Here is a 27,391-nt window from a genome sequence, read left to right on the forward strand (position 1 = left end):
CCTTTAACAAGGGGTCCAGCCACGTTATTCAAGTTGGAGAACCCACGCTCTGCCAGTGACCCTCTGCAGCCGGGCCGGCAAAGGTACAGGGCGCCACCGTGAGGCCCCCATTTCAACGCTTGTCATTTCAATTGTGGCGGGTTGGAGATCACAGGGAAGCAGTGCTATCTGTGGAAGAGACATCAGACAGTGTAGTAAAAAGGGTAATCCATTTATTTTTAGAGAAGTTTTCCACTCAGAGATCATACACGCTGCAGATCACAGAAACACATGCAAGCATGAAATTTAATTTTTAGGAACTCTTCCTGGGGCTTCCACAGAAAGCAACAGTGAAAGGGAAATGATAATCACAACAAAGCAATTACAGAGGTTTGGGGAAATAAAAAACTTTCCAAACACGCAGTTTAAAAAATTTTTTAACTAAAAAAATCATTCAAACTGTATTATTTTAGCTCAACGGAGCTAAATCGACATGGCAGAGACAATACTTTTAAACTTTAAAATAGTTAAGAAAAAATGATGAGTGTGTCCCCCGCCATGTGATTTTTCCCCATAGTAATTCAGGACGAATAAATGTGATAAATGTTGACTTACTAGGCCTCCAACAGATGGAATGAAACCTGTGGTAAAACAAAAAAAAAAAGCAATACATCTGTGCATTCAGCATCAAATGAGTGACAGATTAAGGTAAAGTTTCCCTAGATTATTAAGAGGAAACAAAGTGGATAATATTAATGTTTATGCACAATTGCATGCTGCCATTTTCAGCAAACAAATATGGCAAGTTAAAAAAATATTGAACTATTATTTTTTCCCCAGGAGGGATAATTCCCTCTCCCTTAAAAAATATTTCTGAAAAAAATAATAAAAAGTTTATATTCCCTTTAAGTTTTCTGACACCCCTTTCAATCACATGTCTTGAATTAAACACTCAGTGAGTATTTGTTTCAAAAGAAAACTAAAGCTTGGCATGTCTCCTAGTGCTCAGAGGGAACGCCGGTACAGGCGGACCCGGATTCACTGACATGCCCCAGTATCTCGTCAGTCTGCGACAGAGGATGGACTTTTCAAAGCACAACGCGGTGGAAGTTTGAACTGTAGAAGAACCATTTAATCATATCTATGACATAATGTTATCACACTGACACCTGGGTGACTTTAACTAAAAAAAAGCCTTTGGAAAGAACTTTCAGCTGAAGTACAGGTTGAAATGGTAATTTTTCTCTTGAAAATACTGGATAAAATAGCATATAAAGAAAATGTAAAAATCCATTTTCTAATATTTTGAAAATATTAGAAATGGATACATCAATATATATACATCTATATATATACATCAATAATATTATACATCAATATATGTATTGATGTATACATATATTTGTATATGATTCATGTATATTTTTTCAAAGTTGCTACCTGTGTTACATTGATGTAACTCTCTCTAGGTCCAGCGGAAAAAAGGGAGATCTCAAGATACTAAATTCTTACATGTCAGGTTTTCCTAACCGTCATCAATGCAACGAAATCATTTATCAGACTGCCAGTATCTATAGCCATCCCAGACACGGGAAATTGTGACCGGGCTTGTGCCTCCGTTCGGTGCTAATCTCACTCCCGGAGCTGTAAACACGCGGCCGAAGTGCCAGCCTGGCCGCAAATCCGTCTGGCAGCTTCATTAGACAGCTCTCGCCTGACTGATTAAACTGCAGTTAAGGCCCACTTTTGGTTTTTTCGAGCCTTTTGTTTAAATTAAAAGGTCATGTTTTCAAGCAAATGATCTGCTGCTTCTCTCAGCCCAGCACCGTAACACAGTTACATTGTTACTACTGTTACCCCAAGAGGTGAGCCAGCTGCCCAGGCACTTAGACCCGGGGTCCCTTCCCTGGGCATAGCCAGCATGTTGGGGAGGGAGGGGATTGTTTGTCTGTTTGCAGTAGCAACTAGTGAGCGGGCCTAGCTGGGACACATGGGAGTTGCTGTGAAGTAAAATCCTAGTGGTTCTTAAAGGGGAAATTGGGCTTGGTAAGTAGGACACACCTGCAATTTGGACTTTCTTCCTTTAGAAGAAAAGCCATTTTAGCAGTGGCTTTTTTTTTCTTTGAGTTAAGTGGACACTATTTCATAAACCTCCATATTTGATCACTACCCCTTTTTTAAAAAACAACCACAAAATCAAATTTCTCAGAGCATGGATTATGGCATCGAGACAATATAATAGAAGCACACACCCCACTTTAAATAGTATTTGCTAACTTTATACTCTCGTGTATCTTCTGGTTCATATTTTGTATAAAACCGAGAGCAGGGGCACACTGGAGACCCCTACTGTGGCATTCAAACCAAACAAGGAATATAGGAGACTTCACTGTTTCCCGATGGCAAATCCAGGAGACGCACCTGAAAGATAAACCAGGGCTGCGCTGTTTGGACTTTGTGCATGAAGACCAAAGGCTGCTCCCCTTGCAACTCACAGCAGGCCCAAGAGGACAACATCTAAACCCTAGAGACTTTGGATGTGGGAAACCTCTGTTTCAGTACAGGAGAGGAGACACTGTCTGTTTGCAGCTTGTTTTTACCTTTGTTCCACGTGGTCTGCATTGTTTGCAGTGCCTGGCTTTGTTTCTTTCATAATGTGTTTACTTGCCTAGAGACCAGCTCCTTTGTCATGAGGTTGAGGAAGGAGGCCAGGTCAGGAGCCATCTACGCAGGTGCTGGGACGGAGCTCGGAACCGAAGTCTTGGTTACTAGTGCTGACATTTTTCACTTGTTAGTTTTAGAATTTTATGCTTTTATGTGTTGTTAAATTCTATGTGAAATCAGTTTTTGGATTAGATTTTGTCTTTTAAAAAAACATTTTCAATTATAATTAAATCCCCCACAACTACCAAGGATTGTGTAGAAGTGGTGTGGGCCAACTCCTACTGAGCGTCGGTAACTCAGTGCGAAGGGGGTTAGTGAACTGTATTAAAGAAATAGTATATTGCCTTTTCCATAAATCTACATATGTACACTGCAAATAAAATTCAAAAGTATTTTAAAGAGGCTTAAGTTTTTACATACTCAGAGTGTAAACAATTTCCAGGTCTTCAAGAATATTGCTAGGTGGTGTTCTGTACCATGAAGCCCAAGCTCTTGAAACACATTTGCCATCAGGCCACTTGTGGGAGAGTTTGCTCTCATTGTGATGGGGAGTTCACACGTAGGCAGTGATCAGAAAGAACAATCAAATTTTTTAGAAAAGTTAAATTAGTGACTTTTTCAACTTTCATTTCTCTAGCTTCCTGATGCTGAAAATTGAAAGAAAACAGGTGTAGAAAAATAAAGTTCAGGTAATGTTACATCAGGTCATTATTTAACCTGAAAAATATAAGTTCAAATACAAGTAGTTTTAAATAATTCTAGCACTTAAAATTTAGATTAATTATAAAAATATCTTTGGAAGGATATTGAATTCCAAAGTATACTTATCTGTTTGTAAATTTCATTAATTAAAATAATTAGAGTTTATTGTTAAACACGTTAAAATTTTTTCCATAAAAAGTATATTAACACGTACCCTAGCTCAGGATCTCTTAAGGTTATTACAAGAGTATGTCCCTATTATAAGTTCCATGCAGTGCAAACTCCAAAGTAATTTTAAACTTTAACTTTGATTTATATTGCTTAAGTAAGGAAATATATATATAAAGCGCCTTGTACTTAGTGTCTAGCAAATTTTGGTTGTTAGTATTTAGTTATTAAAGTACTTTCTAGATAAATATCTGACTACTCAGGATCAAAGTTATTGATACTCTATAACTTCTGTTCCTGATCCAATATTTCAATAAAATAAGCCAATCATTCCCAATGGAAAACAAAGAAATAAGAACCAATAATTTCAAAAAAAATTTTTAGCTATTAAAACCCTCTTAAAATCAATTTCAATAAGCTTAAGTCCTACAATTTTCCCAAATAACAGTGCCAGATTGACAAGGAGAAAATGAGATATTTTTGCAACCTTTTTTACAGTGTTTTTAACTCTGAAAATAAGAATTTATTTTCCATTCGAAAATTTCTCTCAAGTGGGTCTGCATCCAAATAATTTATAATTTATTCCATTAAACATGTAAGCTCTAAATGTGTTTTTCAAAAAAATCTGTTAATATTGACAGACATTTGGCAAAGCAATGTCAGCTATATGCAAAAGCAATTTTAAACAGGCTCTTTAATAAGGTAGGAGATGAAAAACACCAGTTCACAAGAGTATGTGTTTAATTAGGAGGTATACTGTACTTAGGAACTTTCTAATGAATAATAAGTGATGTTTTATTTCCTGTGTCTGAGACACAAAGCCAAATAATCAAGAATCAAAGCAACTCAAAGTCTTAGGTAGCAATCAGTAAACTTGGGCAAGATCCTTTTTCCCTCTCAAGTTTAATTGGCTCATTGTTCCCAGGAACTATAAACCATGGGGTTGGTGGCAGTGCTGAAGTTTACTTCTATAAAGGAAGATTAACATATTCTGGAACTTTACACTAATCCTTGTTTTGAGTTAATTCAAGCAGATTGGATTAGTAATTCTTACCTACCACCCACTAGAAGGGACCCCAGCTTCTTTTCTTTGACAACCAGGGGTATTATACACCTTCTGAGCATTATCTCCCACTGAAAACATTCTCAGAAAAGAAATCGTGTTAAGGGGGGGGGGGAAGAAACTTTTACACAAGGGGGGCGAGAACCAAGGCCTCTCAAAGCCAAACCTGGTAGTTTCTCTATTATCAACTTGGTGCACATTTGGCTAATGCGGACAGGGGTGGGGTATTCTGAGAAGCCCCGTAAACATTTCCTCCTCGCTAAACTGGCTTTCCTCTGCTGCCCACCTGGGGTAGGTTGCCGGAGAAAGTCGGGAGAAAAGATTTCTCTCTCACAACTTTCCCAGAACCATCTCTTCATCCTTTCTTTTCTTGTATTCCCTCAACTCTCAGACATGAACCAAAAAAAGTAACTGAATAATTCTCTAGGGGAGTGATGACTGAACCCTGCTGTAATAAGACAATGAATTTGTAAACCTATTCACGTGAAGTCTTTATAGAAGGAATACTAACCAAATACAGTTCTGCCAAACCCTGCAAGGAAGTTGCCCTCGGCCTACAGATTCAGATCTCAGAGGCCAGTTTGCAATCATGTGCCTGAGGACTTTCGATCTTCCCTTTACGAATGAGTACCTTAAACTCTCTACCTTTCCAGTTTTATTGAGCTACAATAAACATATAACACTGTATATGTTTAAGGTAGAATGCATAATGATTTGACTTACATATATTGTGAAATGGCCACAATAAACTTAAGTAACATTTATTATGACATATAGATACAAAAAAAAGAAAAAGAAAAAATTATTTTCCTCCTTGTAATAAGAACTCTTAAGATCTACTCTCTTAACACCTTTCAAATATATCACAGAGCAGTGCTAACTGTAGTCATTGGGTTGTACGTTACGCCCCCAGGACTTGTCTAATAATGAGAAGATTGTATCTTTTGACCACCTTCATCTTATTCTCTTTGTATTCTTTTACCTTTCTAACAGCCATAATCTGTGAACCAGAGCTATTCGTGATCTCTAGTACCTTCCTGTAGAGGATACAGTCACAGAAATCCACTGCTATCTTTGTTTTGTTGGTTGCTTTTGCTACAGAGCAGCCAGATGGCCCTTTTGTTAATGATGGGGCATAGTTAATTGATGCTTTTATTGCTAAAAATGATTAGAAACAGATTAAAATCATCCATTTTTTATTCTGTAAGTGAAAGTCTAAGTATTAACTGTTGCTTTACTCCAAGTAATTAAAATAATGTCATTTGATGCAGAACTGCCAATAAGTTAATTGAAAAAATTAATCTGATGTTTAAGATTACTTGACCTCATTCCTTTAAGTGGACTTTAGCCAAATGAAAACAACTACTGTATTTACTAATCATTAAATGGGGAATAATAATCTACAATTTTGAGGAATTTGAAAGGGCCAAGGGGACAGGTAATTAGCATCTACCGGGCACTAGGCACTAGGTTAGGCAGTTCCCATGCAATCCCGAGTGAGTAGACATTAGTTTCCCAGTTGCACAGATGCAGAATCTGAGAAGGTGGACAATGTGCTTGGGGCCCTACAGGGAGCATGAAGATTTGAATCTAGGTCAGCTGAATTCCAATATTCACACTGTTTTTCAGTACCACGAGTGTTTCTGTCTCAGGTAATATATTTCTGAAAGCTACTATGTTAATTAGTTGAAGACACTGAACAGTAAAAGGATTGACTGGAATACGATTTTACTACCCAGCAGATGACACTGACTGAAAGAGTGGGAAGAATTTAGGACCTGAGAGATGAGCTTTAAGCAAGACCCCTCGTAGAAGGCCAGGCCTCAATAGGACTCCAGAGCATTCTTGGCAGCCAGGGTTGTGTATGGTAATGAATACCTAGAAACACGGTGAAGGGATCTCCATATGTAGAGGTGAGAGCTATGAGAAAGAACATCATCTATTTCTAAATCATGCTTCTTCCTTCCCTACCCCAACCTTTCCAATATTGTGTTCAACATTGGTCTAGAAACCAGTCAAGCCATCATCCTGGCCTAGGAAGGAAAATCACAAAGCATTCAGGGTCCAAGACCCAGACCCTCTCCCCTAATTCTGTTGGCTTCTTGCTAGTACCTCTGTTCCATCTTCATTGGTTCCAAAACCTTGGCCCCATTGCACCTATGCCAGTCCTTCCTTTCTCCAGCCCCTCGGTGGTCCTCTACCAACACTAGCTTAACTCACCCCTTCAATTCTAGGGTTTCCCGTTAACCTCAGATAAGGTCTCTCATTTGGCCCCCTGCCTGGTCTCCTAGAGCTCCTGTCTGGTCCAGCTGGGCCACCTCGCATGGTCTCTCTTCCTGCAGTTGGGGAGTCTTCCCCACAGCACACTCCAGTGCAGATGAGTGGGAATCCTGTCATGACTATGGCACCAGTGGCTTTTAGTGTGAACGTGGATTGTTTCTTTCTGTTGCTCCTGTCCCAGCCATCTGTAAGACGGGGCCGGGTCACAAGACTTCCACCACACTTTCTCCTCTTGCTCCTTTCTGCTTCCCTTCTCACTTCCTCAGGGAAGGAAAGAGAAAAAAGGGCAGAATACAGAAATAAATTAATCTTGTTAGAGTAGAAAGTAACTGCAGGGCCCACAGAGACTAAGATGAAGAACTTGGAAGACAAGAAGGGAGAGAGGAGTAGGGGAGGGAAATGGACCTTCCAGAGTCCAAGTCCCCCTTCCAGGGGCAGTGACAGAAATGGCTCAGTGGTGCTTCTCTGGTCCCTCTTTCTCCCACTCCCTGCCTGATTCTGAGGTTCTGGTTTCCTTCCATGAGAAAAGAAACCTCACAGTGGGATGAGAGAAGGGGAGGCAGATCTACTTTAAACCAGCATTGTGTGAACACTCAGGATCTTCCTGTCTCCACATATAATATCAAAGGGTCAGGCAGCCCTTCGTCACAGAACAGGGACTCCTTTCCCCACACCAGTATCTGGGATCTGGGAGTAGGGGCCTGTGGAAGTCTCAGAGCTATTTTCTGCTTCTTTTAGCTTGCTGTGCTGATGTAAGGCACACGAACTGTTCACATGTGTGCCCAGTGGCCAGGTAGGACAGTCTCACCTATGTGTGTTCATATATGTGTCAGATGAATTGTGTACTATGTCTTCAGCTCTGGATTACTATTCTGAACTGCTTACCTCTGCTCAGTCCACTGAGCATTCTGTTCACGAGGACGTGTGGCCACTCACCACTTGAAAATTTTAAAGGGCACATTGCTTTTATGCATGCTTGTTATCTGTTACTGTTGTCTTCTTGCTCACGATATTTCCTGTGATGCTCAACATTTACTGAGCGCTCTACTGTGTCAGGGACATGAAGAAGAGCTGAATCTTGTCCTCACAGGGCTCACAGTTTAGTAGAGGGCAGCTATTTGATTAATGAAGAAATAAAGTTGAATGACAAATCCAAGTTAGAGCTATTAATAGGTGTCCAAACATGCTTGTTGTTCTTGAGTATTTATTACTAGTGTCCCCGGTCAGTCTCAAAAAAGTCCTGCTTAAGAGGATAAATTCTATAGTTGTCCTAGCTGTTGGGTAGTACACACACGTTCACACATATACACTCATATACTAAACAGAGAAAGAAAGCTAGAAATGCCAAATGACACTCATATTTTATTCATTCCAAGACCCTTCTCTTCTCCCTTCTTTCCCTCTTTCTCCCTTTCTTTTTTCTCTAATTTTTTTTTAGCATTTTAATACCCCTAACATCAGAAAGTATCTTGAATATGCTGTCATCAGGTGGCAGTTGAGATATAGTTGTCTTCACCTGGACACGTGCATTGAAACTTGCAGAATGGATGTCCTATCTTGGGGAAAAAATCCCTAAACCATAACAGAGCACTCTTCAGAAATACAAGGTCTGTCCAGAAAGTATCCAACCATGTAACATGAAAACTAGAGACATTTATTGAAGATGATGCAAGAAACAAGGAACACTGTACATAAGACAATGATGCCTCAGTCTCCTTCAAAGGAGGAACCTTGGGACTTCACACAGTTCTCTCAGTGCCATCAGCTGCCCCCTCATATTTTCTGGAATCTCATCAGCAGAATAAAATCTCTTCCCTTTCAAAGGTGATTTTAGTTTTGTTTCAGGGCACCAATTCCGAGCTATAGGGATCACTGAGTCACCTGGGTGATTTAATGTTTTGCCAAAAAACTCTGCATGAGTTATGATGTATGACTGGGCTCCTTGTCATGAGGAAGCTGCCAGTCACCAGTTACCCATAGCTGCAGCCTTATGAATCATCTGAATAGTTTCTGTGGAGGAATTTTCAGCTTAACACAAAATTTGATGCAGATTCATTGCTCTATTCACTCAGTCATTTTGAATGTGCCAGCCACACAGTACACATGCTCACTCAATGGCGCCTACTGCCCCCACTGACTAGTACAGTGAAGTCGTCATTGTTCATGCATGTATACTCCAGTCTACTCTCCTTGGCTACCAGGTTACATTGATGTCACATGAACTGTTCTTGTTATATTAACAATACCTGTACTTTTTTCAGACATGTTATATGGCATCACTTATACTCTTGGTAGTACAAGGAACACTGGGCAAAAAAATATGTATAGTGACAACTGCAAGTCCAAAAATGATTCAGAAGAACTGAACAGTGCATAGGAAAAAGTTTTAGAAATACCATTAGTTTTGTTTATGTCTTCTTTTCATTTAATTAAAGAGTAAGATATCTAGAAATCAGTGTCTAAATAAGTCTTAAAGAGGTCTTACAGTAAATGCAAAATCAGTAAACATAAAATTTCATGATGATGCAATTTAGTACAAATAAAATAAATGAGGTCTACACCCTTTTTCCACATTCATTTTTTGTTCACTGGAATAGAATTATAGACAAGTCCCAAGGCTAAGCTAATAGAAGTATTGTTCTGTGGTGTTCTAATACTATTTTTGATCTGCATTAAAAATATTTTAACTGATTTACAGTTCACATATAATATGTTAGTTTCAGGTGTACAACATAATGATTTGATATTTGTGTACATTGCAAAATTATCATGACCATAATCCAGTTAACATCCGGTCTGCATTTTATATGTACGCATGAGATCATGCATGGGCAGAGAACACAGTTTTCATGGGATGGCAGAGTGGAAGACTCAGGGTTCTAAGTCTTACTCTTACCAGCAACCTTAAGAGACTCCCTCAACTCTCTGGGCCTCAGTTTCCTTATCTGTAACACAAATTGCATAATCACTAAGATCTTCTCTGGTCACAAAACTTTGAAAGCTAACAATGACATGTCCTATAAAATCTAGTGTCCTATCATTGAACTACATTATTTTAGCTGTCAAGTATGACAATTGTATCACAAAGAAAATTTAATCATTTGTATTGCTTGTAAGATATTAAAAGAGAACACTGCTTTAGAGCAGCAACAACAACGTTTTTTAAAATTCATCAAAATAACACAAAGTATCAGGTTAAGCATTATTAAATTTTTTTTCTAACTTCCCCATGCTAAACATACCACACCACCCAGTGAAAGTGCTAATGAATTCAGCATTATTGGGCAACATCAAGAAACACTGATTTCTAACTCTGTTATTTGTTCTGAAGGTTGAATCTGTGTGGAAAATGTGTCAGTCAGTTTCCTAATTTCCTCCCAAAGAAAAAGAAAGTGGTCACCAGGTAAGCAGGCCAGACCAAAAGCATCCCACAGCTAAGAATCAGAGCACAAAGAAAAGCAGCTTGGTGTTCAGAATTACCTAAAGTTTCTGTTAGAGCACAATGAGGACTAAATATTCAACTTTACAAAAAAATCTACCAACTCAAGAAAAGAAGGAAGCACGTGAGAGACCTACAGTAACCTAATGACAATGACAGTAGCTTTAATGAGGCTGGGTGCCAGCTCCTGTATGAATATCAAGACAGCCATTTTTTGCTTTGTCCTAGGTGGGTTATTCATTTCTTTTCATTGCATCTGCATAGCAACCCCAGGATGCTGGTGCTTCTGATTTCTGCAAAACATGTAAACAGTAAGAAGCAGGAAAAGGAAAGAAAAAGCTCTTCTGGGCTTTGGAAGTCTAGTATTTGGAAAATATACAACTTTCTTCTTCTTCCTCTTCCTCTTCCCCTTCCCCTTCCCCTTCCCCTTCCCCTTCCCCTTCCCCTTCCCCTTCCCCTTCTTCTTCTTCTTCTTCTTCTTCTTCTTCTTCTTCTTCTTCTTCTTCTTCTTCTTCTTCTTCTTCTTCTCCCTCTTCCTCTTCTCCTTGTCCTTCTTCTTCTTTTTTTTGGTGAAAAAATAGAGGCAATTAAAAATAAGGTATCCAGGGTCACAAAGAGAGTCAGTGCCAAGAATTAGAGTAAGTTTGACTCCTAATCATTGATTAAATGCATAATTGAGCTCTTATGTCAACAATGACTGTTTCAGGACTTTCACTAGAGCAAGACAATTTCAGGATAGACAAAAGGAAAATTTTCCTAACATGAATATGTATGGTGGTGGAGTATGCCAAGAAGGGAGGATATGCAAATTCTGCCTTGTCAAAGAAAAGGTGCCAGCGAACGTGTTCATTCTATACAACTGCTGTTGACCTGTTCCCGTTGTAGACATGGGAATGTTTTATTTTTAACCTTCTCTCTGACTGCTTCTTTCTAGTTGCCTTCAACGATTTGTACTTCCTATTTTGTTCTGTCATTTTTATGTGTCTCAAAATACCTTATCCATACTTTTAATAATGTCATGCCCCAATCAAAATGCAACACCCCAAAAGTGATCTGACCAACAGAAACTAAAATAATCCAGTTAAATCCCTTTTTCTCTGAATGAAAGTATTAATGGAACCAGTGCCCCCTGTAACTTTTAAATTTTTTTGGTAAACTTTTGCCTTATTTTGACCTCAGTCCAAATACCTACAGCACTCATGTGCTGTTATGTCACAGTTCCCCTAGCCCATACTTGATTTTTGGACCCAAGTGCAGGATTGTACATTTTTTTTGTAGTGCATTTTTTTCGTTAGATCTGGTTCATTGAGATATTTTTAGATTCTGACTCTGCCATCCAGAAAATAGTTTCTCCAACCAGCTCCAAGCTATTTACAAATGTTATTATCATACCCACTGTGTCATCATCCAGTCACTGATAAAAATGATGAGAGCAGAGAGGAGAACTTTGGTAACATGGGAGTCTAAACCTCCCCATGGGGTGATAATCACGAATAGCCCCTGTATCAGTTGGGGTTCAACTAGGAAAACAGGAACCACCCTGAGTATTTAAGAGAGAGAATTTAATACAGGGTCATTGTTCCATTGGCCATAGAAGATCTGAGAAGTCAGCCAGAGAACCAGAAGGCAACCAAGTATAGCAACAGCAGGAAGTCATTGTCGATCATAGACTGAAGTACCCAAGGAGTTAGTAGTAAAAAGTGGAGTCCAGGAGGAGACACAGTCACTGCCAGGGCTGCTAGGCAAGGCACAGGGAGGGAGAGGAACACACTCCGATTCTCCCCTTCTGCCATTGACCTAACCTGGCTGGAGGTAAGCTGACACCAGAAGTTGAGAAACAGAGCTGGCTGAGGTCAGCCTTTGTGATACAGAGCAGAGGAACAGTTTTGAATCTAAGATAATAGCTCTGTCTTCCTTACAAGAAAATAAAAGAGAATTTGTCAAGTGTCCGGGTGAAGTCCAAATCCAAAATCTTGACCCTCTTCGACTTATCCTAATAGACTAATGGTCAGTTCCTTTATGAAGAAATCAGACTGGTCTGCCATAACTTACTCTTAGTGCTTTCTCACCCAGGTCCTCACAAATCATTGCTCTATATGCATAGATGAGCAAATTACAGCCTACAGGCCAAATCCTGCCATTCGTTAATGTAAGTAAGGTTTCATTAAACACAGCCATATTCATTCATTTGTGCAATGTCAGTGACTGCTCTTAGGCAAAACAGCAGGGTTTAGTTGTTGGGACAAAGAGCAAATGATCAGCAAAGCCTAACATATTTACTATCTGATCCCTTACTTTAAAAGCCTGGTCTATAGTTTGCAGAATCCAACTACTTCTATCTTCAAAACTTCAGACATTTTCTATCTCTAGCCTTTTTATTCCTCTTCCATTTTCCATTTTCTCTCTTAGTCAATAGAGGTTGATCGATCTCTTTTGCTATTTCCTTCACAGGGACCTTAAAGTGTCCCCACGATAGCTTATAAGATTCTAAGTAAATGGGCCCTTCTCTTACCTGTAACCTCATCCACCATCCCTCTGCTCTTGTTAAGTCCTATGAAATTCCATCTCGTTTTGGTGGTCCACTGACACATCTTTGGGCTCAGGTTCTCCTTCTGAGTAACTCCTAGGATGGACCAGGACACCTCAGTGCAGGGCCTTTGCACTTGTTGTTCCCTCTGCCCGAGTGGCTCTCATCAAGTTGTCTATTGGATGCCTCCCTGTTTCCCTGCTGAAGATTCACTTTTCAGTGAGCCTTTCCTGACTGTCCTATTCAAAATCACAGTCACCGTCTCCTTCCCTGTAGCAGTCCCTCCTCCCCTTCTCTGCTTTACTCTTTTCCATTGCACTCACCACCTTCTGACATAATTACTTGCTTATTATCTGTTCTTCTCCCAACTCCCACCAGAATGTAAACTTCAGAAAGGCAGGATTTTTGTATGATTTGTTGCTCATGTACTCCCAGAACTTAGAACAGTGCCAGGTAAATAATAGGTATGCAATTCATACCTCTTGAATACTCAAAAGAAGGTCAGGACACTAATAAACTCATTTAGAGCAACTGGCTATTCTCATCATCTCTTCACACATCTCAGGCTCTCTTGGGCGTCATCTTCTGCAAGCAGGGAGAGCAGGTAAAGAATCATCCCTTCAGCTGCACCAGCAAAGGGAGAACTTCTATATGGCAACCATTAAGGATCTATTAGCATTTGCATACAAGTTAATTACCAAGAGGTAGATAGTCAACATGTTAAAACCCAAGATTAAAGAGCCTTGGAAGAGCCATGTCTAGGTAGCAGCCCTGGTTTCTAATTGCCATTCCAAGCACTGTCCCTTCCTCTTGTCCACCTCTTGCCCACCTCCTTTAACAAGGTTGCTATGATTTTACCTTATGGGGGTGTAACAACCATACCCTAAGATCTTTGAGAATTTGGTTAGAACCCACTGAGCCACAGGAAACACTCTCAGCACCCAAGTCAGAAACAGTGTTTGTTCACACCTATTTCTTCATCTTTTCTCAACCCATAAAGAGGTTTTCAGGGTGATAAAATTGTAAAACCTCAAACTCTTCACACATGAAGAGTCTCTGTCATGAGCCTGATGAAAGACAACTGGTCTAAAATTTGATGGGACACACTGTTTATTTCCGTCGGCCAATAGTTATTGGCTTTAAGGCTGTTTTCATTGATCAAGTTGCCTTTAAAAATGTTTGAAATATGCATAATTACACAATATGTATTTTTTCCAGTGTGAGGTTTTCTACTGAACATTTTGATTCTAAGCCTTTGGCACATTTGAAATTTTTGCACATCCTTAAAGTTAGGACTTTGTCTTTCTCTTCTTTTCTTTTCTTTTCTTTTCTTTTCTTTTCTTTTCTTTTCTTTTCTTTTCTTTTCTTTTCTTTTCTTTTCAAATAAGCCTTTACCTCCAAACTATCACTTCTTTATGAAAACACGTGTCTGGTCCTCACTGTTGTTAAGTATGTGTTTCTTTCTCATTTTTGGATTTTAAAATTATCTCTCTTTTTATTTTACCTTACAGAAACATTTTATCAGTGCTTAGGTTGTAAAATGTTGTTTAAGATATGTGAGGTAACTTCATCGTTATTTGAAAAATTGAACATAAGGCTATTCAGCCTTAGCATCTTTGATATGGGTTTGGGAAGATTACATAGCGAACTATGAATTGCTCTAAGCTCTTTCCAACCATCCCTTAGGTTCTGTCTTCAGTGCTTATAATTTACTTTTCAATTTTTCTATAGTTAATAAAATATGATTAAAAGAAAGATTTAATTGCATCCGCAGCACCTACCTAAAACTGTTTCAAATGACCTCCATTTTATTATTTCACAATGGCCTTTTGTCCTGGGGTTTTCCATCTGTCTGCTAAGCATTTTTCAATGGAAGTCTCAATTAGAAGAAAAAAAGGGAGGGGAGACAATCATTTAATTCAAAAATTCATTTGGAGATCAGGCCACTGACTTAGGCTCACGCCAGCAACTTAAGGCTCTCAGCCTTGGCCACATGATCCAAAGGAACTGAGCAACAACTGTCTGGCTGCTCTAATCCTCCTTAATTTGAGAGCAAAGAAACTCACATGTGTTTCTAAGAACATTTTCAGAGTACAACAAGTACATTTCTGGGGACAATGTCTAATGCCCTTGTTCTGCTGATCCCATGTATTTTAAATTAATTCTTGAACCACACAGAAGCAGAAGGCGAGCTGGGGTGAGGAAAGGACTAACAACAGGGCGTCTGTCTTGTGTCGTTAAAACAGCTACTGACGGAGGTTCCAAAGATGTCCTCATCCCACGGCATGAGTTTCCTTTATGTCGTGATAAAGCTGGGCCCAGACACGAGCAAGATGGCAGTCAGGCATGCTCCCCCTAACTCGTCTCTGAGAAGCTGGTGAAATGCGCACCCGGAGAGTGCCACCCAGCCGGCTGCGTCCCCCCTTTTGTCTGGAGTCCTCTAGGTTCACTGGTCTTTAGAAAAACTTAATTAAAATCTGTGGACAATTTTCCAGAAAGTAGATTAGGCCCTTATAGTGAACGCATGTGCTTTGATTCTCCCCGGACTTGTGTTTCTTAAGACTTAGGCTAAGAAAAAGCTTAGACTAAAAAATTGGCGGGCCTCCTATGCGCTTTAAGTCTGATGGGTTGAGAGGCAACTGAGGTCTCTCCAAATTTTTATCTGGGGTTTACTCATCATTATGGAAACTGGGGAAACCAAGCAGGGCTGGACTTTCTTGGGCAACATTGTGAAGTAGAAGGTGTTTGTCTCCTGGCTCTCTGCTTCTGCTTTCTTTAGCCTCTCCTCTCTTGGGTCCCACCTCCAGCCCATGAGAAAAATGCCATCTCTAATGCAAAAATCCTTCCTTGCCCTTCACCTCCAAAGTCCAGCCTACTCCCAAGGAGTAAACAATGGCTGGTATTTCCTGATCTCTTACTTCTGCCAGGCACTGATCTGAGCATTTCATGGGAATTGTCTAATTCTCACAGCAACTGCAGGCATTGTTCTCATTCCCATTTTACAGACTAGGCTACGAATTTACCAATATTCACACACAGACTCCAACCGGGGAAGTTCTTTGCAAAGTTTGTTCTCTTAATCACACCACTCTATAATCACTGTGCCTCAGGGTATTGGTACAAGATGACTGATAATGCTTAGTGCTTTGTTTCTCCCCAGGTTGGCCGCATCTGACCAGGGACTATAGCCTTAAGCAAAAGTCTGAGGCTTTAATCAAATGTGTTTCTACACCAGTGGAGCCTTCTTGATGTCCTCAGAACCCCATCCTAGAAGCAGGTGCCTATTCTGACCTTGCCTTGGTTTCTGTGTACACCAGTGAGCCAATTTAGAAATGGAATTAAATAATATTCGTATGACGTGGATTTATGCGAGTGATGATATTCAAGAAAATCACAGCCCTTTTGGTTATACGACTCTTCAAAGTCTTCTAATCCAACTTCTCATTCAAAACAGAAAGCCCCTTTCCGAATCTTTGGAAGATAGTCTTTAAGCCTCTTACTTCCAGTGGGGTTAGTTCAGCTCCTTGATCAAGTGATCAGGACCAGCACAGGGGCTCTGCTTTCCCCTCTCTCTTCAGATCTTTCCAAATAAGATTCTCAAGGGCACTGTCTTGAACCAGAGGGGACAAAATTGGCCGAGGATTTGAAATCCCATGAGGCAGCCCCACCAGAAGCAGAGAAGTTCTACCATTTTCCACAGCAATAACATAGCTAGGGAGCCTTCAATCTCCCCACACCGTCTGATGTCCAATCTGCCCTTCGCTCCCAAGTCCACTCTTAATTTTCCTGACCTTTCCATGACCTTGAAACTCATGCCGTGGGATGAGGACATCTTTGGAACCTCCGTCAGTAGCTGTTTTAACGACACAATGCCCCCTGACCTTGCCCCACCCAGTCCCAGCTTCTCACAGTGCCTCACAACCACAAAGGAAAGTGGGATGTGTGCCTTAGGTAATGGGCTGGGCAGTGTGCTTCGCTTTGTTCACAGCAACCTGATTTCACATCCCCAGACTATTTGAGGCTTTCGATACGTGTTTATTTTTTAAAATCATGACTGTATTTTAAAGTAGTAGATAGCCACCGTGATAAAAACAAGCATCAAGTCAATATGAAACTGCCTTTAAGATTTGAATAAAGAAAAGAAAAAAAGGAGCCTTCTGTGAATATCTGTCCAAAAAGTGAGTCTAGTTTATTTAAGGTTTGACAGGCTGATTTCTGGAAACTGGGCATCTTTATTAAAAGAGAAAGATCTGTTCTTTCTGGAACTGTCATTACAAAAGGCTGAGGAGACATCAAGACAGACTCACCTCTTGGCTTCCAAATGCAGACCCAGAGTTTATCTAGTCCAGGAGGCGGCTCTGGTGCTGGGCCAGGTACTCAATCTTAATGTGCAAACTCAGTCGATGGGGAAACACCACCAAAGTGATTAGAACAGGGTAGGAGAAGAGACAGAAAGGTCTACAGTCTCTCCAGTGTTGATGACTGCCAAGTTCTGGGCTGTTGCCTAGAATAGCTATCTCAGGGAAACAGCAGTGAAAGGTTCCGACATTTGGTGACTATATTCTGGGCATGCTGAAATTAGGTTTCATACATGCTTTCCTAGTATTATTAACAGTTTTAATTTTTTGATATTGTACCCATTTCTTGCTGATTGGATAACAAAAGTAAGAAAAGCATAGACCTTGAATTATATGGGTTAAGGATCTAAGGATTATTGTGCATTGGAAAAAGCAGCGACTAGAAGTCACAAGCTGGTTTTTTAGTCTCAACTCTAAAACTGTTTTAAGTGACCTTGAGCAGTCACTTAAACCTGTAAACTGGACTACAGGACCTCTTATATTTCTTTCATTTTAATGTTTCTGTGCCACAGACCAGCTCGCACCAAAATATATCTCCATGTCTATCTATCTATATTCACATATTATATTTATCTCTCTCTTTGTATTGATATATCCATATCCATCTCTCTGCAAAGTAGTCCAATATAGAACACAGTTTCATTGTGTTTCCAGGCTCAGCCATTAGAGGGCTTTAAGACTAAAGAAATGTTAGAGAGTAGGCAGAAATGTATGAAATGGTGGTGTTAAGAAAAACTTAAATAAGCCTGGGTCTGCATTTAATTAGGACAGTGCCCAGCACAGCAGTACTTGATGTCTAGTAGGTGTTCAGTTAACAACAGTGAATGAACGAAACACTTGGAGGTGAAGACCCTCGGGTAATGAATAGAACATGGTCCAGTGTAGGGTTAGGTTGCAAGAGGCACCACTGTACTTCAAGTCCCATCCAATGACACTATGGGGTCTGTGCGGGTTCCAACCTAACTTAATGGGTTAAGCTGAGAAAGCAAGAGTGCAGACAGACAATTCCAAAAACAACTCCAGGTGCATTTTCTGCAGAGCTCCCACACACGGCAGTGTGGCTGGAATGAAAGGTGGCCCAGCTATAGAGGTGAGCTATGGAAGAGTGAGCAATCAGTTTTGCTCCTTTCCCGGTACACATTCCCTGCCCTTTTGGCATGGAATGTGGTTAATTCCATTTGTGAATAGAGACAACAGATCTGCTCCAAAATTTGGTGCAATTATCACCTGGGCTGCAAGTTGCCTACCCCTGTGCTTCTCCATTTCAGTAGTATTTTTCTATCCTGTAACCAAGCTTCTTAAGTCCGTTATGGGCCCTTGTGCGAGGCAAGTGCATGACAGCAAAGAGTTAAGGTGCTGTTATCCAAATGCATTCCAGCAACCCAAGAACATGTCCCCCTGCTTGTAGAGAAGCAAAAGCAAAATTCCCCCAAATATCTGAATCTTCCAAATAGAAGAGCAAGATTGAGGAGGAGGACCAGACTGGAAAACAAAAGAGAGGAGGAACCTCCAGGGGGAGATGGCAGATGGTCTACCAGGTGGACCTTGACAGTCCACAGAATAGGCCAAACTGACTGGTGGACCAGGCAATTTTTAGCAATGATTGCATTGTGAGCCAGAGTGCACCAGCCATATGGCACGATGCCAGTCATCACTCCTAGGGACATTCCAACCAGATAAGCAATATATTCATTGCTGGAAGGGGGTTGAGGGGCACCAGGGAGGAAGGTAGAGAGAACAGGCAGGCAAACAGGATGGAATAAGGATGTAACAGAGCACGCTCACAACCCACATCTAACAGGCCCCAACATGTCTGAACAGGTAACTAGTAAGGTGGCTTAACCTTTGGTCTCTGCCCACCTGGGGAACATTGCCCTCTAAGAAAGATTTGATTTACTCAAAGAAGTAATTAAATCTGGTGGCACAGTGCTAATCAGGATAGCATTCGTCAGCACTCAGAGCTGGAAAATTCTTTCTCTCCCCTTTGTAAATGCCCAAACCCTGGGCACCTTATTATTCAAGTTTTTAATTAAAAAAGAACAGGAACAGTTCAATAACCTGGAGCAATCCATCATGCTCACAACCTAATAAAGGAATGCAGGGTTGCGAAGACACTCTCCCCTCTCCTGGGTACTGTACAGTTCTACGGTGAGAAAGTAAGGAGCGGTTGGTTCTTTACCTCTTTGCTGACTTAACTGTCATATTGCATAGTTGCTGCCGAACTGCACAAAAGGTATTTGTAATCTTGTGACGGTGACTGGAAGGGGTTGAAGGACACAAATTAAGTCTCTGAGCAGTACAGCTGAGTAAGAATGGAAGGTCAGTCAGTTGACTCTTCCCACAATTCCCTGAACAAGGCAATTATTCATGAAGGAAATTTTAAATTATTTTCATTAGACTTGTGTTTTACCAATCTAACCAAAGTGATTAATTAGGGATTAAAATATTTACTCTGCACATGCTGCCTTGGCTCAGCAGTGGCATATTTAAGCATGGTGCTAAAAGGGTCAGCTGTTTCCAGTATTGTTTGGAATTCATTTCCTATTTTTTGTGTAGCAGGGCACTGACACCCATGTCTATACCATACTTGGGGCTCTCCAGGCACCAAACTGGAGAAGGAGAAAGAGACTCCAAAAGCGCCCACCTTTTACCTTCATGTTTTGTCCTTGTTACAACCACTTTGTATCAATGGCCATAGTTTTGCTGTACCCTTGTCTTTGTAACAAGGTATCCAGAATGCCTGGGGCCAACACCACACCCTAATCTGTGACAAGCAATAGAGCGGTGACAGCTATACTGTGAGGTACACCATGGCACACAGGTTTGAAAGAGACAAGACTAGAAGGACTTTTTTTTTGAGATTTTAAAGTTTTGCATATATTGTATTGTATCCCGTAATGTATATATACATGCATACAGCAATGATAATAACTAGTCACTGCATGCAGAGATAGTGGCACCAGGAGGGGTGATTCAAACAGGACATCCACACTTCACTTGCTCGATGTCCAGCAAGGCCAGAGCACTTATACGAGTTTGAATTTACCGCTGCCTTGATGAGACTCCAAATGGGACATCAGAGCTGGAGATGGGCCTTATTTGTTTCTAACCTTTCAAGGGATTGCTGAGACATTGAAAGGAAAGGAGGCGATGGAAGAATTGTTCACTTATTTGCTACTGGACACCCTCCCCAAAGCTATGAGATCCACGGAGCTTCCATGGCTGCTCCTCCCAAGTTTTGTACGAGGTAGAGACGCAGGTTGTGCTTAGGCACCTTCCCATTTGCTTCCTGCCAACAATGTGAATCACATTCCCTCAACTCATCAAGCATTTAGAGCTACAAAAAAAAAAAAAGGATTATGTGTACAATACGGGAATAAACCAATTAATTGCTCTAGAAGCAGAGGTGGTGCATGCCAGGTGGTCAGTACAAAAGGGGCAATGAAAACATGAGCTTTGTAGGGCACAGCTGAAGAGGAGTATAGTAAATCCAAGACTTTGCCTGCAGGAATAGGCAGAGCTCTGAAGGGTGGGATGAGAGAAGTGGTGCCATTAGAGGAGGAGGGAGCTGAGTATGAGAAAAAACACCGGGGTGGGGGTGCGCTGATGCCAAGAATGAAAAGCATCCAATGGAGAAGGATGAGTCCACAGTACCCTAAGCAGAAGAGAGGCCCTGGATTGGTCAGAGGGAGGCATTTATTGACAGGAAGAGCAGTAGTTTCAGTGGAGGCCATGAGCCAGGTTGGCTGGAGCCCAAGCAGACAGCTGGTGTGGAGACGTGTCTGTAGCAGCAGGTACAGCTACGCAGCTCGGAGTTTATCTAGGAATCATAATAATAACGATGAACATTTGCGAAGTGCCTTTAATGTGCCAGGTACTACATAGGCAATAGCTCACTTTCTTTAATTCTCACAACAGACCTATGTTCCTTTTGTATACAGCTATTAAAAGCTAGAACCAGGACTCAAACCCAGGTCTGTTGGAAAGCAAAGTTTATGCTCTTAATGGGCACAAAATGCAGAAGAGCAATGGGGTGGGGATTAAAGGAGCCGATGGGAGCACAGCTGGGAGCATTAGTGATACTTATGATGCTTTAAGGGATAAGACATGGAGAAGTCGAGGTCCATCTCTCAACACAGAGCAATGTGTGGTCTAGAAGACTCGGGAACATACCTGAGGTTGGAAATTAGCAAGTCTGAATTCTAATTTTTACTCAAATTGCCAAAAGTCTCTTGACCTTAAGAAAGCCACTCAACTTTTAAACTTTAGGGTCAACAGCACTCATTACACAAAAATAATGCTGCTTCCTTTATTGGCCTTAGGAGGTTATTGTAGGGATGAAATATAGTACATTAGTTAATTTAAGTGGTTTACAATTATTTGGCAAGTTCTATGGGCAAGCAGTGTGCTAAGCATTTCACATGCATTCTTTCACGTAGTTCTCTTGATAACCCTGTGCATAGGTGCTATTATTCCCGTGAGACAGAAGAGAAGAAAGAAATATTTCATGAAGTTTGAAGAATCACAAGCACATCAGGTTTTATGATTATGACTTTGTAGGAAGTAGATTTATCCAGCTTAAATAGAAGATGATGAAAAATCTCCTCTGAACCTTCTAGAAAGAAAAAAGGATAGAGGTTGAGGTAAGGCATGCATAGGTATGTAATTAATTAGGAATCGTGTAATATAACTGAAGGCTCAGCTACAGGGGAAATTTTATAGAGAAGCAATGTTGGCTACCTGAAATTCTGAATAACCGAATTTGGGATAATCTTGGCTTTATTTCTGAGAGAGAATGTATCAGATATAAAACAAATTGATCTTGGCCAACAGCTTTGAAACATTATCTGCCCTAAAAAGTTGGATGTGTTTCAGGGTATTTTAAGTCTCAAGGGAAGTTATGCTTCACCTTATATCTAACTTTTATAGCCAGTGCAACCTCACCAAGATGAAAAAGATGTATAACAGGATTTGCATTCCTTCTCCGAATATGACTGCTGCAAGCAAACAGTTCAGAACTTACTTGCTAGCAATATTATTAGAAGTCTCAATCCCTTCTCACAGGGCAAAATGCCCCAAGGGAAAAGAAGTCACCTGCCACTTTCTAATGTTATTTAATCTTTTTAGTCTGCCTGAGCTGTAAACTGTCAATCACAGTTGATGTTTAGTCACCTTGAATGCTGTTTAATCAGTAGAATACCTTGTATATCTATAAATACCTGATGACACAGGAATTAAGTCTTCACAATAATTACCCCACGACATCATTTGACATCATTACTCATAGGCCATTTTTAATCTCTCCTGGTTTTTCACTAAGAAATGTTTCATTACTGCTACATAATGAACTTGTTATTTCACATTGAGAAAAAAGGATAGCCGAAATCTGCACATTGGGCTGTTTATAATGCCTGAATGGCCCTGTCTGTTGTTAAATGCTGCTGATGACAGGATAATTATGATCATGGGAACTGATTGCCAAGTGTGTGCAACAAGAAACAAGAGCGGCTCTGGTTCAGCATTTGATAAGTGATTAGTGTTATATGCACTGAGGTTCTTGCTAATGTATTCAACTGATTAAGGTACTGAAACATGACTTTTCTCAAAAATGTGAAGAGAACAGATTGTAGGTCATGCACTAGTATGTTAACTGTGTCTTTGTGCCTATGAATGTTCCTTCCTAACTTTTTTCTTTGTCTTCCATTCTTTTTTCCTTTATCCTTTCCTAAATTTTCCAAATTATGTATACTGAATACTATTTTTACAAAGAGAAATATAAATACATTAAAATGTGTAAAATTATAACCACTTGGTAATATTACATAAAATAAAGACACTTGGTTTATGTTAAATCTAACAACACTAGTTCCTAGCTGAATCTTCTACAAATGGCTCTGTGAGCATGGTTATTGGGATGGATTCAATTTTGAGGGCTGAGAAAATGCTGGTGGCATTTTCTGTTAGGGTCTGAGGTCATCACTCACTGTCTTCCCCCCTTCTTCCGCCCTTCCTTCTCTCTCTCTCTCTCTCTCTCTCTCTCTCTCTCTCTCTCTCTCTCATAATCTGTTTTCTTTTTGTTTTTTAAAGAAGCTTGTTAAAACTTGGATTTTCCTATCTGGTTTAAAAGGAGTGCAGAAAATTCATCCACCTATTCATTCTTCAAACATTTCTTGAGCACTACTATGTGTGCCAGCTTCTATTCTTATGTGTGTGTGGTCTTAGAAAGAATGCAAATCAACCCACTCTGGGATTTAGCACTGAGGCAGTGGCTAGAAGGGTGCCAGTCTCACATAGGAAGGGGGTGAAGTGACTGGAAACAGGGCGAGTGCTGGACGAACATCCAGAAGCCAGATGGTGGCATTGTCCCCTCCCCAAGTCCTCCCCCCATAACCACAAAATGATGAAGTGGGTTGCCCTGCCCTGGTGAGTACCTAAGGCTCCACCCCACATAATTTACAGAAGCCTTTTCTACATAGGCCATGCTACTAAGACAGGAAGTCAAAGCAGCTCTACCTAACACACAGAAACAAACACAGGGGGGCTGCCAAAATGAGGACACAAAGAAATATGGCCCATATGAAAGAACAGAACAAAACCTCAGAAAATGAACTAAGCAAAACAAAGATAACCAACCTACCAGATGCAAAGTTCGAAAAACACTGGTGATCAGAATGCTCAGAGAACTCCTCAAGTGTGGCAATAAATAAATAAATAAATAAAGGAAGAAATGAATATTACACTAAGTGAAATGAAAAATCCACAGGAAACCAACAGAGAAGGAAAGGAAGCCGAATTCAAACCCCAAATTTGGAACATAAGGAAGAGATAAGTATTCAACCAGAGCAGAAAGAAGAAACAAGAATTCAAAAAAATGAGGAGGGGCTTAGGGACCTCTGGGACACTTCCAAATGTACCAACATTCAAACCATAGGGATGCAGGAAAGAGAAGAAGAAGAGCAAGAAATTGAAAATTTACTTAAAAAATATGGAAGAAAACTTTCCCAATTTGGCACAGGAAAAGTAGGCAAGTCAGGAAGAGGCTATTCCAGGTACAGCTATTAGACAGGGCAATCCTTGTGCAGACGGTGAGAAGGGGACAGATGGCGGATATATTCTGAAGGTAGAGCCAACATGGTTTATTGAAGGATCAGATGTGGGGTTCAAGAATGATTTGTAGTCTGAGCAACTGGATGGATGGAGCTGACGAAAATGTAGGCATTTAAAGGCACATGACTGGGTGAGGTCACAAGAGAAAAAGTGTAGAAAGAGAGGAGAACCAAGGACTGAGCCATGGGCACTCAGGTGATACTACCTGCTGTAACAAACAAAACCAGAAATAAATAGTGGTTCAAATTTAATAGATGTATATTTCTCATTCACATAAAATCCAAAATAGATGTTCAGATGGATGGGTGACTCTCCTTCTATTTTGTGGCTTCTCTGTCTCCAACACATGGTTTCCGAGGTCATTGTGAACACCTGCATCATGGGAGGAGGAAAGGGAGGAGAAATGGAAGGAGCATGAAGGATGGTACATGGGAAGATTTTAGGTTGGTACCTAGAAGTGGTACCTGTGGCCCCTCCAGATTGCAAGGGAGAATCAGAAACTCAGTCTAACTAAGTGTTCATGAACAAGAGAAAGCATATCTGGTAAGCAGTTATCCAGGCTCTGTCTCAGCAAAGGAGATTGGGATAGATTAACTGATGTGGCATTAGAAAGTCAGTAAAGCATGATGTCCAGGAAAAAAATTTAAGGAGGTGTGACTGGTTAACTGGGTCCAATGCTACTGAAAAGTGAAGTAAGATGAAGGCTGAGAACTGGCCACTGGATTATTATTATTAACATTGGTGGAGACTTTGATGAGGGCTAAGTTAGTAGCATGATGGGGCAATGACTTGTTGGAATGAGTCAGAGAGAAAAACGAAGAAAGGAAATTAGCCCTGACTAATGTGGCTCAGTGGGTTGGGTGTCATCCCACAAACTTAAAGGTTGCTGGTTTGATTCCTAGTCAGGGCACTAGTCAGGGCTCAAGCCTGAGTTGAGGGCCAGGTCCCCTGTTGGGGGCACATGAGAGGCAACCGATTGATGTTTCTCTCATGCATATTTCTCTCCCTCTTTTCCTCTCTCTCTGTAAAAATAAATAAATAGAATCTTTTAAAAAGAAGAAATAAATAAAATTAGAAAAAGTAAGTATGATTACATTTTTCCAGAACCTATTGAAGGTCGATCAACCCAAAGGCTTATCAGCAACTTCCCTGTCATGGTTGTGTCAGGAAACAGAATTTACCCCAGCCGATTCAAATAAAGAAACTTTAAGGAAAGTAGTACTTATGAAGGTGTGGCCAGGACTGAGGAAATAAACAACAGGTGGTGAGGTACCCAGGGGGGAAGTTGTTAGTACCTTCTTAACTGAAAGGACAAGGAGGAGAATTCAAGATACTGACACACAAGGAGAGAAGAAAGAGAAAAGAATAGTCCAATGAAAGCTGTGATCACAGAGAGAACTACTTGTGGCCTGAGACAGAGAATAGAAGGAAGGAGGGAGCCAGGAAGAATAACCCCAAACCTTTATTCTTACCCTCTGATCTTTAAAGCTTGGCCAAATCTAATTATAAATCCACCAATATGGAAGCTCATGAGACATGGTCCTCAAGGGTCATCCTCTCCTGGCACAAAGCAAGGCCAAGAAAAGGAGAATGGATCAGTAGGCAGGGAGAGAAGGATAGAGTGTAACGGGCTCAGAAGGGTTGCTTTACTTGGATATCAGAAGTGGAAGAATGTTTGTTGCATCTCATAAAGAACATTTTTTTTGCATGATTGAGTACTCTTGGGATAGTTACCATCCCTTTCCTGGTGACTATCACATAACATGAAGCAGATATGATTACTCCAAATAGCACTAAACAGGTTCTGTATAAGGACACGATGCTGTGGAATTAGCACACTATGTTTACTTAAAATGGGAAACAAATATTTGTCTAATCCTCCAAATACTGATTCAAAAATAGCAACCATTCCACAGAAATGGGTATAAAAGCCCCACAATGTTCTAAGGCAGCAAACTATGTGAATAATTTTTTAAAAAGAGAGCTTACTTGATATCCAAAGCTATTTGCATTTAACTGAGAAGGAAGTAAATTTGTACTAGTAACCCACTTGCAAAGTATGGTTTGTAATTATAATCCAGGTGATAATGTTATACAATTAGGTCACGTGTATGAATATGCACACACACCATTCACAGAAGATAATTCAAGAGGGATTCCAGAGTATAGCAAAATCAGCATAACCACTGAGCCCCCCACCCCTGCCCCCAGCTCCTCCCCTTCTAATTTTGTATAATATAAGCACATCCAGGAATCATCTCTCTTTTGTGGAAGGGATAACAGCTTTACACAAAACTCATGTCTTCAATAATATCCCATGCAGAGCACACCTGAGGTTTCTTTTCTAACCCTCCTAATCATCTTCTGCCCAATACAATTAGCATTATCTAAATTAGTTATCAGTTTACCAAATTGTTTCCTACTTTAAAAAAGTCATATTGCAAAATTATAGGTATAGCCATAGATGGAACCAGTATTCTATGCTTGCAGACATTTGAAGAGAGATAATGTTCTTAATCCTAATTAGAATGCCTTCCCTTTCCTATATGAACTTCTCAGAATCAAGGGTGACCTTGTTTTCATTTGGATAGAGGCACAGTAAATCAACTGATTTTCATTTGTCTTGCAACACATCACCTCCTATACAAATGTGTTTATTTAAGCCGTAGGCCTTTTACTGCCTTTCTGCATTACTGTTTCTCCAAAAAATATCCATCTGGAATAGATTGCATTCTGTTTCCCTTATTCTGCAATAAAATTTTAGTACAACTTAACTATTGTTTGACCCACACGTCCTGCTCTGTGAAGTTACTGCTTCCAAGCTCAGCATTGAAACATTTTCACCAGCATCCCACAATGACCAGAAATGCCAAAATCTATTCTCCCCTCTTTCCATAAACTAGAGTTTAAGGCAGACATGCAGATGTTCAACTAGAGCTGCACTTTTCAGTCTCCCTTGCAATGGAGGGTGCCTGTGTGACTAAGTTCAGGCCAATGGAGTGTGTGCAAGTTCTGGGATGCAACTCCTGGGATCTCCAATGTTAAAGACAAGCCACTTGCTTCAGGGCACCTCTGTTTCTAATGACCATAAGGTGGGACATGGA

The sequence above is a fragment of the Artibeus jamaicensis genome, unplaced genomic scaffold (genome assembly GCF_021234435.1).
Source record: "Artibeus jamaicensis isolate MK-2021 breed Jamaican fruit bat unplaced genomic scaffold, CSHL_Jam_final contig_851, whole genome shotgun sequence".
Classification (NCBI taxonomy): domain Eukaryota; kingdom Metazoa; phylum Chordata; class Mammalia; order Chiroptera; family Phyllostomidae; genus Artibeus; species Artibeus jamaicensis.